Source organism: Tribolium castaneum, chromosome 3, assembly GCF_031307605.1.
Source record: "Tribolium castaneum strain GA2 chromosome 3, icTriCast1.1, whole genome shotgun sequence".
In the NCBI taxonomy this organism is placed as follows: domain Eukaryota; kingdom Metazoa; phylum Arthropoda; class Insecta; order Coleoptera; family Tenebrionidae; genus Tribolium; species Tribolium castaneum.
Window position 1 is genome coordinate 8,306,499 of NC_087396.1, and position 12,307 is coordinate 8,318,805.

The following is a 12,307-nucleotide window of genomic DNA, read 5'->3' on the forward strand; positions in this document are numbered from 1 at the left end:
CGAATAGATCAATGGGCATTTTAACACTGAGGATTAACCAGAAAAACTTAAACCTAATATATCACACCACATTCCTTTAATTCTTCTTCTAGTGATATAATTTCATTCAGATGGGAATTTTTACCCGCTTTTTTCGCTGCATGTAATAATGCTAGACGTGACACTAATTCATTTATGTCATCCCAGTAAACATATTCTACACGATTATTAGTGAATAATCCTTCACCAGAAAACGGAGATTTAGGAAATGAAGTAAACATTGGTTGCACAATTTGAGTATATTTTACACCTCTTTTTAGTTGACCTTTTAGTTGTTTTGTGGGATCATTATTTTTTCTATGTGTATTAGAAATTTCAAGTATTTTTTTGTATGCTGACCGATCCTCTTTTGCAATTTGAGTATATTTATCTTCAGGGTTTTTAAAAAATATTAGTCTGCATAAACCAGGAGTACCAGGAAATGATTCATTATCTAAAATTAAATCACCATTTTGACTCATTATTAATTCATGTTTACCCATAAATAGTTTATTCTCTTTTGAATTATACCTGAGACCAAATGTCTGATCACTGGTTTTCTCGAAAACTGCTTCTATTGCAACTGGAGGATATTGTTCTAAAAATTCATCTAAAATATGTCTGCTATTAATTAAATCATCCACAGTGTCAGATTTGGTTTCTTCATCTTCTTCTTCTTTTATTTCTGGTATTGACTCATATATTTCTTCTGGTTGCCGTAGTGATGTACTAGGTTCATATGTTTCTTCAACTGGTAGTTCAAGTTCTTGTTTAATCTTTTCTTTTTTTGGTAGTTTAAGAAATTGTTTCCTTTGCTTTCCGGTCTGGAACCGATATTAACCGGTCTCTAACCTATACTAACCGCTCTGGAACCGGTATTAACCGATATCGCACCGCTAATAACCGCTGTGTAACCGATATTAGCCTGTCTGGAAACGTTCTCAAACAGATATCAATCTACACTTGAATAAAATAATCAAACCCTTTTCTATATCGACCTTTATTTAATTCATTATCTTTGCACATAACCAAAAAACCATATTTGTTTTTCCAACATTCCTGACATATTTCACAGAATTGTTTGAATTTCATATCAGCACCAACATGATTTTCGTATACATGTTTTAAATTTAACAGATCTTGTTTTAATATTACCAATAAGCAGTTTATATTTCGGTTGATATAATGATTTACAATAAATATATATGTTTTCAAATTTCAATCCGTTAGGATCAAACAATAAAGACAATAATATGTTAGTTTTTCCTCCACCAGAAGGTCCACAAATTATACAACGTATTGATTCGGGTAAAAGTGTACCATGTCGATGAGACATTTTATGTTTATTATCCACATTATTATAATCATGATTTATGATAGGTAATTGTAATTCTTGCTTTAACACTTTAATTTTCATACTAAATTAAAAACATTTATAAGAAGGTTTATATAGGGAAAAAGTTCAGTTAAATGTTGTCTTTCAAAGGGGAAGGACTGTTAAACACTGCAATCACTAAATTAATTACCTTTTGTATTACATTTACCTGGATATCAATATTGCGGACCTGGTACAAAACTTAAGAAACGGTTAGAACGAGGTGATCCTGGAATAAACAAGCTTGATAGTTTTTGTAAAACGCACGACATAATTCCAACGATTTAAAAGATAGACATCAAGCGGATCGAATTTTAGAAGATAGTGCATGGTCACGTGTTAAGTCTAAAGACGCTTCATTTGGTGAAAAAGCAAGTGCCTGGTTTGTAACTAACGCAATGAAAGTCAAAAGGAAATTAGGTATGGGAATCCAAAGGAAAAAATCGAAAAAGAAGACAAAGAAATATAAAAAGAGGACACAGAAAAAACAACAACCTTTTCATAAAGCTGTTTTATCAAATTTAGAAAATAAGGGATATGAGAATATAAAATCTGCATTATCAGCTGCTCGTATAGCAGTTAGAAAATCTGGAGGTCGTAAGTGCATAAAAATTCCTCGTATTATACCTATTAAAACAGGAGGATTTTTACTTTTGTTACCATTAATTTTTGGAGGTCTTAGTGCCTTAGGGGCTATGGGCGGAGGTGCTGCTGCTATAGCTAAAGCTGTAAATGATGCTAAAGCAGTGAAACAGAAATTAGATGAGAATAAACGTCATAATAAAGTACTGGAAGATATCGCTATTGGGAAGGCGAAAAGTGGTTTATATCTTCGAAAGCAACCACGAGGTTATGGATTGTATTTACGTAAATTTCCAAAAAACTACCAATATAACTGCCTAATAGGGCACTAACTGATAATGATGTAAAAAGATATGCTAAATTATTGAAACTACCCAAATTTAAAGGCGTTTTTATGAGAGATGAATTAATTCATATGAAACCTGATGTGATAAGACAGAATGTGCTATCATTAATTTGGACTCTACAAAAGGGTCCGGAACTCTTGGGTTTGTTATAGAAAAACAAATAAACAGGTTGATTATTTTGATAGTTATGGAAATCTAAAGCCACCTCTAGAATTAGTACGATATTTAGGAAATTGTAATATTTACTTTAATCATGATCGTTATCAATTTTTATCATATAACTGCGGACATTTATGTTTGATGTTTTTACATAATAAAAGATGAGACAATCATGTATTTTATTCAGTCATGTATAAGACATTCTCCCTGACAGGTGTTGAAAGTACGCTGTCTGAACACTATGAGCCACCCATTGACCTTGAAGAAAATTCGAATTATTCTATAGCTTTAATCGGTTTTTATACTAACAATAATATACCAAATATAGAAGAGAGTACAAATAAATTTTATTATTTAGCTCCGAACACTACTGAAGAAAAAGTGATAACATTTCCGAAAGGTGCTTATGAAATAGCTGCTATAGAAGAATATATACAAATAATTCTTAGTGGACGATCTGCAACTGATGCTCAAAAACAGAATACGTTTTCATTGAAGGCTAACGAAAACACATTAAAGTGTGAGATATTTAGTATTTACGACATTAATTTCGCTCACGAAGATAGTATTAGTAAATTGTTAGGTTTTTCTAAAAGGAAACTTAAAGCAAGGCAATTACATGAAAGTTATTTACCTGTTAACATAATTAAAGGTAATACAATACGCATCAAGTGTAGTATTGTAAGAGGTTCTTTCTACAAAAACAAAGAATCTCATACTCTTTATGAAACTGCTTTAAGTGTTAGATTTTTGTGGAACCAGTAAAAACAAAACAAAACAAAAACCCACTTTTAACGTTTCCACAACATCAACAACAACAACAACAACAACAACAACAACGCAAACATCCCCACTAACTACATCAACCCCTAAAAATGTAACTGTTCTTCCAAAAGATAACAACAAATTTCCAGACTTATGTAGTTTACAAACAACAGATAAATTTCTAATAGTTAAAACACATTTATACATCTTTTATAAAAAGTGGGTTTGGTTAATTGAAAGAGGTAAAAATTCATATCCAAAACCTATTTAATTACTGGTTGGTTAACATTTTTACCCTCAATAGATGATATAGTAATTATGGTAAAAGCTGAAGTTTATATTTTTTCATTATCTACTTTTAGACACAAAACTAATTATCCGAAATCTATAAGCAAAGAATTTAAAATATCGAGTCCAATTTCGGCAGCCATAACAACTTACTCTGGTGGTATTTATCTTTTTCTCAGAGATAATACATATATCACATTATCTACAGACTGATCCAGAAATACTGAGTCTGTTGGCAACACTGGACTTAAATTTTTAAGGATACCAATGGAGTACTCTTCCAGTTAACAACAATTTAACATTCTTGTGGGGTTGTACGTCAAATAATTGTCAAGAGAAATCAAATTCGGTTACAGTGTTGCAAATTACGAGCACAAATACTTTCAAATGTGTTGCCAACAGACTCAGTATTTCTGGATCAGTCTGTAGTTGCATCTCTGGATATAATGTTTCTGGTTTAATAAACGAATTATTTGAAGGTGTTTCTAATAAAAATAATAGGAGCATTTAGATATTTAAACGGGAAACTGTATTTTTTTAATGAAAATATGTAATTACTTTGAATATGATGAGTTTACTAACAGTGTCACACAAGCGGGACCTAAAACTTTATCTATATTTAACATTAATTGTCCGCGAGAACCCATCTTAATTCAATTGAAAAATATGATAAGTAAGCTGATCTCAATTAATGAATCTGATAATTAAGGTATGGATTTTTTTTATTTTTTATCACCCATGAAACCGCGTTTTTCCTAGTTTACTTTTTAACGAACTCTTTATTAATCTATTTCATATCACCTAATAAAAACCGCTGCTTTTCCTCATTTCGGGTTTCATTCCAGATTTATTATAGAGGTCACAGCTTAATTTGCGGTAATTTCATATCCGTTTTATAATAATATGGAACTCAATTTTTTGCTTTTTTATCTTTTTTGGTAAATTCTTTAATTTTTAAACATTTGATTGCTAAAAAATGTGTTTAATTTTTTTTAGGAATATTTCTTATCAACCAAAAGTCCGTTACAAAATTCCTACGATAAGGTAACCTACAAAAAATTAGTAAACTCCGATCACTTTTGTAATATTAAACAAAATCGCATCAACTTCAAAATTTTGGCATTGTAAGTTGCGTCATTTATCGCGAATTTAGGATTTCAAAAATAGGTTACGTTATATGTCAGTGTCAAATTGTTCAATTCTTTAAGGAGAAATCCTGCAAAATACGTTAAGTCAATTAAGTTTTCTGCTTGTAAGTAACATTGCATAGTCATTTTAGCGATATCTGAGGACATTATTTGCATTTCCAGCCGCTAAAAAGGGACATTCAGGCAATCATAAAACTGCTTCACTCAAGCTTATTTACAGTCAAAACGTGACCAAAAGTATCAAATATAAGTCATTTTAATAACAAACCAATAAATTAATGGACAACTAATCAAATAAATTAAATAATCTTGTGTATTGAAATATGAACGGACAAATATTGGAGATTGGTAAAACCTACTTTAAAAGTTTTTTTAGACAAATAATTAGTTATTGTTCGTCCGGAATTGGCAGAAACCTTAGCGAGAAGTAAGTGGAGAAAGCTTTTGAAGACTTTTCGGCGTGTTTTATGAGCCACAGATTGATTTAAACTCTCTTGTCATAATATTGAAAACAACCTTTGTCAGTGGTTGCAGACTGTCTTGGCGGGCCCCCATGCCAATTTCATGGGGTTATACAAACAGCAATAGGGGGCTAGTTTGTTGCTGCTCGCTTAATTCTTTTAAATTCGCTAATTTTGACAATGCCAAAGACAAACTTCAAATTTTCATGACAGTGAGAGCATTGCCAACTATCAAATTTAGTAACAAAACTTGGTCCGAATGTAACAGAATAAAAATCTCTAATATCCAAATATTACAAAACTGATCCGACTTTATTAAATCATATTTTATTTCATTTTTAATTTTTGGGAAAGCGTTTAATCTGTTAACCGCAAAAATTGATTATAAAAGTTTCGTTTTTTACACATTTCACCAGTTTTATTAAAACTATCTTTGTGAGAAGTTGTGTGTGCTCCGATGTGTATTTTTGCATTTAAATTTCAAGGTGTTCTATAATGGCTGATCAACTGTTAAATCTGAATAAAATTGCTGCCTGTGAATATACTGATACATATATCAGTGCCAACGATTTGGAAGTGAACAAGAAATATAAAATCATCAATTTAACCAAGGCAAACAGACAACATGGAGTTATGATGGTAGCATATCTAGACAACGTCGGTAAAGTTTTTTTTACCTAAACGACTAACAGCAGTTATGATTTATGAATGATACCACAATTACGACATTAATGGAAGGACTAGGATCTTATTTGATTTACAAGGAACGTAAGCAAGCTAATGGAAATCAGGAACATGATGCCCACATTTTTAATTTCGAACGTATTATTCTCGAAGATTAATGTCAAATTTTTGGTAAGTGTCGTGTTCACCTCTATTTAAAAAACTAATTTATGATTTTTTCTTTTTCAGATTAATTCTGCACTGCAACACCCCGGACGCAAGAACTAGCAAGAACTCAAGCTTCATATTTTTAGATGTATTATGATAGTTTGTAGAATAGGTATTATAAGTTGTATTGGAATTAAATAAAAAATAAATCAATCGAATTATTGTTTATTATTTGGAGTGTATAGAACCCATTCTCATAAAACAAATAACAAGGAAAAACTTAAGGAATAGCAGTGTAAACGCTTTTTATTATATTTCAAACAAATAATAAAATAAACTTGGTGCGCAACAGACAAGTTAGGCAAACAACATTACAAACACGCATTATTTGACTTTTCAAACAAATTAAAATCTGTCACATAACCGCTACACCACGGTTAGACAACCAACATTACAACCAACATTAATTTTAAAATAAATTAAATTTTGGCGCCATTTTTTTTAAACAAACATGGCCGACAAATTTCAAAAATTAATTATGAAATAATTTAAATTTGGCGCCAATTTACCATTAAACAAAAATGACCGCAGACTTTCAAACTTTTAAGATGGCGACGATAATAATAATTATTATTATACTACATAAATATATTTGCATCTGCATCATTACAAATGGCGTCAGTCGGCCGCAGAATTTTCAAATTCTCTTTTTAACATAGGCACGTAATGTGGTTGAGAAAAAGTCACTGTGTGAGGAGTACCATAAACGTAACGCTTATTATCAATATTCACTACGCCAATTACTTTAGCAAAAATATCGCCAATCAGTTGAGGTTCAATTATATCACTATAAACAAAAAGTTGTGAAGGAATGCCCAACATGGTGTTTGACGGATATGATGATTGTTTATTTAACATATTTGCATCAGGCTCAAAACCTAATATTGGATATTCAATTTTGGAGAAAATGATAAAGATTTAACTCCTTACTACTGCTAGATACAGAAATTTTTTTTGAAGCAGCGTTTAAAGTAAATTGTACATTATACTGTTCAATAAAGATTTAATAGATGATCCATCAAAACGGGTACCTGTAATGGATCAACCACGGTGGGTCTGGGTGAAATTAAATAGACTTCGAACTGGCCGTGCCAGATGTAAGTCAGTTGTTTAAATGGAAGGCTACAGAAAATCCGTATTGCCAATGTGGCCAAGTGTTCAACATCTTGTTGAAAAATGCCAAATTACAAGTTTTCAAGGAGGCTTCAATGAAATCCATCAACTGTCGCCAGAAGTTAAAACTTGGTTATCTACTATAAAAGTTTTGTGATTTCTTGTATATACAATGTATTATTGTCCTTTTTTTTGTCATACGAATATATATATATATATATATAATGTTTGCCAAATCATATTCATAAACATAATAAATTATATTATCGCCATCGTTAACTGTTAAAAATGTACAAGGATATTGTATTTCAAAAAGTCCCACACCCCATTCACCATCTAGATGAATTGTTTTCGACAATTCCGTGTAAAAATGAGTAGTCGTATTTTCAGGAAAATAATTCTTTGAACTGTTTGACATCAACGTTAAATAAAAGTCACTGTAGTTATTCATATTGCTGTTAAATAATTGCACGGAATCCACGTGTTAAACTTTGGAGGATAATTTTTCCACTGAACGAAAACTTCACACTTTCCTTTTTTATAGCGTTTCTTTATAACTCTCTCAATTTGAAAATTAGTTGATGCATCATACGTCACACGTTGTAATTCTGGTTCGTAAAATACACCTTCAATGGGTTCATTCGTTAAATCGCTTATCTTGTACACTATAGGATCTCTCAATATAACATCAGTTATTTTAAAAATGTCTTCACTCCAATTGTTCATATAGCCTTTTTCAAATATATGCTTATATTTAGTTATTCTTACAAAATCACCAATTTTGTACAAGTGTTTACGTTTGGTCTTTTTCTCTCTTCTTTTCAATCTTCCATTCATTATGTTGTCGTAACCAATTAAAATATTATCTGGGTTGACATCGGGATTGTTTGTTACGTAATAATTTATATCATATTGTTTCAACACATTTTGAACACTTTTAGCTAAAAATTCTTTTTCTTAACAGGCACACGTTCTTCAAAAATTTCTTTAAAAGCTTGAGCGACTTCTTTACCAGATTTCGTATGCAAAAGCTTTACCCATGCAAACTTTGAAAAAACATCAATCACTGTTAAAAGATAATTTACATCTTGATTACGTTTAGCTAAATTTCGCATGTCAATAAAGTCCGCTTGAAACAGATCATCGATATTGGTTACATGATAACGATTTCTGGTAAATTGGTGACGAACTTGTTTATGTAATGTGTAACAGTCTTCACTTTCCAACCATTTTTCAATGTCGTTCTTTGATAAATCCAAAAATTTAGATAATTTATTTATACCAGAAAAACTAATTCGGTCAGCAGGTGTAGAATATCGCTTTTGTAAAGCATTCATTTTTTCTTCAAGCACTAATCACTATGAGGAATATACGGGGACCAATTCAGTCTTGTTCGTCGTCGTCGTTTCACTCTAGGCTGTAGTTCTTCTTTGCTAACAGGTATAGAGATTGATGTATTTATTCTCGCTTATTCTTCTTCTTAAATGTTTGTACCACTTTTTTCATTTTTGTACTTCAATCGTTTCGAGTTAACACCACAAGTGCACGAGGAATATGTATTTTATAAAAAATTTCAGCAAAATTTTGCCATCCGGCGGGTTCAACTGATGATTTACTACTCTTTATTAAATCAGTAATCAAATCAATTATATTTGAACCATGGATCATGTCATCGTTATAAATAACATTACTCTTTTCATTCCATGTAACACCATTGTTTATTAAAATATTTAGTTAAGCTTGAGCTTTAGATTGTAAGGCCGTTGGAAGAGCTGCCAAAATGCTTTGATTAAAATTGTAGGCATTTTGTTCAGGTTGATTTTCATGTTCAATCAACGGAATTGCAATTCACGTCCATAATTTATAATTTTTAAATATTTTTGTAGCGTCTGATTGTACAGGGTCCATTTATACTTGTCATTAATATTTTTTAGATCCAATATTTTTAGCATTTCAGAGTCTAGCTGATTTATAACATTAGGTTAACTTTGACTATTATTATGTAACCGTTCAAGAACGGACGGTTCAACTAACACCATTTTTTTTGTGTACTCTATAATTAACGTTTACTGAATATATGGCCCAGAACTCCCGATATTATTGGAGCCAATAACAGTGGTAAGAAGGCACCTCCCTTTTGCACGAGCAATTGTTTCTTTTTATGAATAGGTGTGTTACGGTTAACAAGGGCACGTAATGTATTTTTATGTTTCTTCAACTTATTTTTCTGTGCTTGACTTAAAGGAAATTTTCCCAATAAGTATTATGAGCACACTCACATATACAATGCACTAGATTTTTGTCAACAGAATTTAAAATTGATTTGCGATATTCAGGCTTAGCTTTATGCAAAATTTTCAGAAGTTTTGCATTCCTTTCCAACATTCGCGACATCTCACATAATACTGATAAACACATTAGTTGTTTCTCAATTTATAGTTTTTCTTAGGGATGTATACGTAAGAAGGTCCTTCATCAGGTAAAATATTTAAACGTATGCGATAATCTTCAGGTGTATTTTGTTTCAAATCAAAGAGTAAATAACCATGAACTCTCGAAGTAGCGTCTTGGTAGGCTAGTTGAATGAATTTTGTATTTTCTGGATAAATTTGTCTTGCTAGAAACTTAATTTGTGCTCTGTCTCGTGGATTTTTAAAATACACAGTATAATTTGCATTTAATGATATATCTCGTTGACCTTTTCCCTGATGAAATAAATTTTGTGTAATGTAAAACACGTTAAGATTCCGATAATGACTGCCTTTAGTAAAAATATCAACAACACGACCATTCGCCTCTCTCATCAAATCATCGATAATTATCAATGTTGGGTGTTCAGAATCAAAATTGCTCATGTCTGGAATACCTTGATGATACCCAATTTGCAAATTTTCCGCTTTAACATTAATTTCATATAGGGGTTGCCATTCATCGTAAAACCAAACAATACGATGAAACTGTACATCACACATTAAACTCAAGTGTTTCAAAAATCGCGTTGTAAAGTATGATTTACCACAAGCTGTAGGACCAGCCACAATTGCTGTAAACAGTGCTTTGAAGCGTAAGTCCATTGCAATTAATCGTGTTATACCGTTTAATACTAACACAAGAATAATCATACTGTATGATTTATAAAGGGTAAAAAGGAAAGAAAAGTTTTTTTGTTTAAACATGTATTTTCTATTATTGGTAATTTTACAAACAGTTATAGTAATTGTGGTCTCTATAATAAGCAACTCTAGCATTACGTCCGTTTTAACATTAACAGGCATTTTTAATATTATTTCATACAATACACCATTATCATCGTACCTATCTTTAATTACATCAAAAAGTGTTTCATTAAACTTAGATGGGTCCTTCGACAGCATTTCTAAAGCAACATTATTTATAAAACTACTTAACAGGCATAATAATAATTTTTGTACTGAATATTTCGTCCTTGTAAAACATTTAATAAGTGATCACCCATTTTTGTCAAAACTCTAATGGTCCAACTGATAAGAATAAACTTTTATACACGGACGGTAACGTCGGTAAAAATTGTACATAATTGTGTTTACACTTTATAGTCACGTAATCACTTAATACGGCGAAAAGGACTAGGCACACTTCTTATGGGAATTTAAGGACCACTCAAATTGAGTAATTTTTATATCAATCGATGCGTCATAAAAAACTGAACAAATCATATCATTGCGCCAAACGTGTAGCTTAATTGTGAACGCGGGAAATTGCAATCAAAGTGAAGATTTATCCCATAAGAAAAGCATTGGGGCGGCTTTTCGGTGAATACAAAGAGCTTGTAAATCTTCGAGATTTACAACACTGTGGTATTAGTACAATTACTGGATTGGGGGTCAGGTATAGAGAACAGACACTTTTATGGAAATAGGGATTTAAGCGGACAGAAGTTAATATCTCCAACAATAGGAATAATTTAAATTCAATCGCGATATCTGGCGTTCCTAATCAAGCTACACGTTTGGCGCAATGATATGATTTGATCAGTTTTTTGAGATGCATCGATTGATATAAAAATTATCCAATTTGAGTGGTCCCTAAATTCCCACAAGAAGTGTGCCTAGTCCTTTGTCCCTCCAGCACTGATTCGAGCCCCCACTCCAACACTTTACGCATGTCTTGCACAAATTCGGTAAAAGTATCCATCGAAAAAATTGCTGCTGAACTTCGAGCGGTTTCACCCCAATTGATATAAACTTACTGCCGGACCTTGTTGCCGGGTACACAGTCTCGTGGATCAGACGATGTTTTTCATTAGCTATCATTCGCTCCAGTTTTTCACTTTCATCTTTTTCCACTTTATCAACCAGCTGGATCAACGATTGCTCCAACGATAAATCAGACCATTCGTCAGGGGTTATTACATCTTCGGGCGTGTAACTAGCATTTGGAGAACTAACAAGTGCCCTAGGTTCCACTGCAGAAGAAGTTGATGGAAGTGGTACCGACGCTTTTTCGATGACTTCTTACGGTTTCAGACGCTTAGGAGCCGATTTTTTTAATGGAGTTAGAGAGATACGTTTTCCAGTCATTTAAGACAAATTAATTATGTATTTATTAACATAATTATGTATACATACAATATAATGTTTAATAACTAACCTGAATTTTAACCAGGAGATCTTCTTCGGAAAAAACACACTTGAACAGTACAACACTGAATATTTCTCTTGAATTTTTCAAGCCTTTTATAGGAAACTTAAAGTACAGCTGAAACTATAATGCAGCGATGTAAAAGTTTAGCGCCACTTAAAATTCCACGAACAAGAGATATTGTTATGATGACAGGTTCTTAATGAGACCCTTTTGTGAGACCATATACCGCAATGTAAAAAGTACAGCGCACATCACATATCTTATCAATCTTATTTTTTATGTGACAGATGGTTGATTGGCCCCTCACAAATGTGCCGCCTTTACTACTAATATGTCTCCTTTTTTTTAATGAAATACATTATTATTATTAAACAAATTATATTTTAGGACATAAACAGACTTTGCGAATGGAGTTACACTTTGATAAAAAATTTGTTAATGAGTGTTCTAGATTGTCCTCTCAGTCCCTTATTGTAAGAAAAACTTTGGCCCTAAACGCTATTCCTACTCTAAATTTAAGCTGTCCAGTTTCAAATA